The sequence below is a fragment of the Silene latifolia genome, chromosome 11, assembly GCF_048544455.1.
Source record: "Silene latifolia isolate original U9 population chromosome 11, ASM4854445v1, whole genome shotgun sequence".
In the NCBI taxonomy this organism is placed as follows: Eukaryota; Viridiplantae; Streptophyta; class Magnoliopsida; order Caryophyllales; family Caryophyllaceae; genus Silene; species Silene latifolia.
This window is the reverse complement of record NC_133536.1, coordinates 77,531,004-77,535,256: the sequence shown is the minus strand read 5'-3', so window position 1 is coordinate 77,535,256 and position 4,253 is coordinate 77,531,004. Positions and strand designations below refer to the sequence as shown.

General features: G+C 40.0%; 1 non-coding gene across 1 annotated transcript; it reads left to right on the top strand.

The window, feature by feature from the left end:
* The first annotated feature begins 2,348 nt into the window (after positions 1-2,348).
* LOC141615583 (small nucleolar RNA R71) lies at positions 2,349-2,455 on the top strand. Its single transcript, XR_012529998.1, has one exon. It is a non-coding gene; the product is annotated as a small nucleolar RNA R71 (small nucleolar RNA).
* Positions 2,456-4,253: the final 1,798 nt, after the last annotated feature.

The window sequence follows — 4,253 nt, the reverse complement described above, 5'->3', positions numbered from 1 at the left end:
TTCCTCCTTTCTTAGGAACCACTTTGACCGGACTCACCCATTTAGAATCGGAAATCGCATAGATAATTCCCGCATCTAATAATTTAAGCACTTCCTTTTTGACCACTTCTTGCATGTTAGGATTTAGTCGTCTTTGACCTTGGACACATGGTTTATGATCTTCCTCAAGATTAATTCGATGCATGCAAAATTCGGGACTTATGCCTTTTAAATCGTCAAGTTTATAACCAATGGCTTTCTTGTGAGACCTTAAGACATGAAGCAATTTAGCCAATTGACTCTCATCTAATTTAGCACTAACGATTATCGGGCACATCTCCTCATCATCTAGAAAAGCATACCTCAAATTGGAAGGAAGGGGCTTAAGCTCGGGTTTTTGTACCTCAACATCTTGAGGTGTAGCAACCAAGCCTATAAAGTGTGAGCTCTCCTCCAATGATAGCTCCTCTCCATCCAATTCTTGCTCCAAAGCATCAATCTCCTCATTCCCAATCTCGTCATCACCTGCAAATGATTCTAAAAGCAAGAGTGCCTCCAAGGGATCTTTAGATAAAGATCGAGGTGTAGAGTCTTCTATAACAATGTCAACAACATCCAAAATGTCAATAGAATAACAAGACTCTTCTATCATTGGACTCTTCATAGCACTATTCAAATTGTATGTGACCTTATCGTCACCTACTTCCAATGTAATTTTACCGTTCTTGACATCAATCAACGCACCCGCGGTGTGTAAAAATGCTCTTCCCAAAATGATTAGGATTTGGGCATCTTCGGCCATGTCAAGAACAATAAAATCAACCGGAATGAAAAACTTACCAACCTTAACGGGAATATCCTCCAAAACTCCCAAAGGGCGTTTTATAGAACGGTCCGCCATTCGCAATGTGACACTAGTGCATTTTAAGGCTCCCATATTAAGCTTAGTACAAATAGAGTAAGGTATTACACTCACACTAGCACCTAAATCGCATAAAGCTTTATCAATTTGGTAGGTGCTAATTGTGCATGGAATAGAAAAGCTAACGGGATCTTTTATCTTAGGAGGGGACTTGTTTTGCAAAAGAGCACTCACCTCGGCGGTGAGAGCTATTGTTTCAACCTCATCAAAAGTCCTCTTCTTAGTTAAAATGTCTTTCATGAACTTAGTGTAAGAAGGAATTTGAGTGATTAATTCGGTAAAAGGAACGGTTACCTGTAGATTCTTCACAACTTCCATGAATTTACCGAATTGAGAATTCTTTTGATGCTTTGCCAATCTATGAGGAAATGGCACTTTGACTTTTTCCGGAATCTTTGCTTCAACATCTTTATTTCGAGGAGCATCCTCCACTTCCTTGACTTTTTCAACAACAACAAGTGGATCATCCACTTTCTTGGGAATTTCTTCAATTTCCTTATCATTTTGAGAGACCTCCAACTCAACAAGCACCTCCTCATCATCTTTGGGCATGGATGGCCCATCATATTTCGTACCACTTCTTAAGGACATAGCATTAAGGGTAGCATGTGGTTGCTCACCTTGAGGAGGTAGTTGACTCGATTTCCTTGAAGAGCTAGATGAGGCCAATTGAGCCATTTGTTGTTCCAACATTTTGATTGCGGCATTTTGAGCTTGCTCATTCTTTTGGATTTGAGCCAACAATTCCTTTTTCATACGGATTATCAAGCCCTCAAGCTTACCTCCCCCTTGGTTGTTTTGTTGGGCATTTTGTGGTGGAGGTTGATTTTGTTGGAAATTGTGTTGTGGGGGCCTTTGTTGATTTTGATAACCCGGTGGAGGGATATATTTTTGTTGTTGAGGGACATAGGCATTTTGTTGTGGTGGGGGTTGTGGTTGAGGATTTAGCACATTGTTGCTTCTATAAGACATATTCGGGTGAAATCTTGAATTTGGGTTATATGTGTTTGAGAATGTACCCGGTGGATAAGCATTTTGTGCATTTTGTCTTAAAGCTAGAAAGGCATTTACCTCTTCAATGGGAGCTTGGCAATGAGTGGCATAATGACCCGCACCTCCGCAACCTTCACACACAACGATTTGGCTTGTTGAGGACATGGCATTGACTTGTTGAATGGAATCTCTAGCATCCCTTTCCGCCAATTGTTGTTGGAGCAAAGCAATTTGAGCTAGCAAAACGGAGTTGTTAGAGGATTATTCTTTACCTTTGGATGGCACAACTCGGGAATTGACATATTGGGCACAATGGACCGCCATAGATTCGATCGTGGCATGGGCAAGGTCAGTGTCAATTTGATCAAACCGCCCATTGTTGGCGGAATCAAGAATCCTTCGGGACTCGGCACAACATCCATTGTAGAATGTTATTGCTAGAAACCAATCATCTAGCCCATGATGTGGGCATTGTCTTTGAAGCTCTTTGTACCTCTCCCAAGCCTCATATAAGCTCTCAAGAGCTTGTTGACGGAATCCGGTAATTTGGCTCCTCAAAGTTTGAGTTTTCTCCGGTGGAAAAAACTTTTGATAGAAGGCTAGAGCCAAATTCTCCCAATTGGTGATTCCCATGGCGGTGCGGTCAAGGCTATTGATCCAAAGCTTGGCCTTGTCCTTCAAAGAGAAAGGGAAAAGTATTTCCCTTATTTGGGCTTGGGTGACGCCCGTTTGACGGATCATGGAGCAATAGTCACAAAAGTTTTGCACATGCAAATTGGGATCCTCCAAAGGACTTCCCCCAAATTGCTTCTTCTCCACAAGGCCAATGAAAGCCGGTTTGATCTCAAAGTCTGGCGCGGTGATTTGAGAGGTTGTGATTCCGGCCAGAGGCATGGCCGCGGTGGCCTTTGAGTGATCGGAAAGTTTCACCATCGTTTTGGTAGTAGATGGTGATGGTGGTGGAGATGATGAACTTGAAACCTCCTCCTCTTCAAGGGCTTCTAGATCGTCTAAGTAAGACTTTCTAGCACTTTCGGCTTGTACGGGAGAAGAGGCTTTTTTCACTTCCTTCCAAAACCGTCGTCTTCTCCTAAAGGTTCTCTCGGGATCGGAATCCGGTGAAAGCAATTCTCCCTTGCGTGAGGACCTGGGCATAAGACAACAATTTCTAGAGAAGTGATAAGTAACGGTCTCAAGGAACAAGTGTTCCCCAAGACAAAGGAAAACAAGATAAAAATCGACAATTCAAAATGCAATAAAACCATTTCCCCGGCAACGGCGCCAAAATTTGATAGGTTTATCGCGTACCTATGCAAATATAATTTCCCTAGACTCAAATTAATGTAGTAATAGGGGTCGAACACAAGGAAACGGGAATTACGTCGTGAATTGCTATGGGTAGATTTTTATCAAGGTCGATTACGATTTGGGTTTGGTTTGTTTGGTTGATGATTAATAAAAATGCTATGTAAATAATATGATAAAAGATAGTCTAAAGGGTTTGGGTCACTCATGCAAAGGTAAACATATGAACATGATAAACTTGATACTAATAATTTTGTCAATTGCTTAGGCTTAAAGATACCCACCTTACGGCATTAGTATCAACCATAGACCGGGTCCTAGAAAAACTCTCGTCCATGACTAGGTCGTCCTACCACACATGCTTAGTCTAATTCAATTCCGTGCCTCTCGACTTTATAACGAATGAACAAATTTAATCTACGACTACGACCGATAATCAAAGATTAAGCGTAATAAAGCAAACATGTGATGGAAACAATTGAACAATATTATTATGAACTCATTTAATCATGTTATATATTTGATTTTGCATGGCTCCCCTAGCCTTTAGACTAGGAAATTTAGCTACTCATACTAAAATGTAAATTGCAAACTAAATTATAAGAAATATTAAGCATGGTTATATGATTTATATTAATTAGATGATATAACATGTGAAAAGAATAATGCTAATGTATAATGAGATACTTGATTATAATAACTATGTGATAACTAAAACAATGATGTAAATTGTAAACTTGGAATTAGAAATACCTTATAAAGGAGAACTTATATGGAAGAACAATTAACCAAAAGCTTGAATATCAAATGCTTGAACAATAGTTTGTAGTACAAAATGTTGAAAGATTAACTATGGAATGCTTAACAACTTAAAATGAAAACTAGTGAGAGAAAATATAATGCTTGAGGCTTGTTATAAGTAAACTTAGACGTAAAATTGGATGCCTAAAACCTTGGAATACCTCTCCTATTTATAGGAGAGGAAGAGCAAAACGTAAGAATTCAATGAGCATATGGCCCCGATCGGGGTTGGGCGGCCCCGATCGGGTTCGTG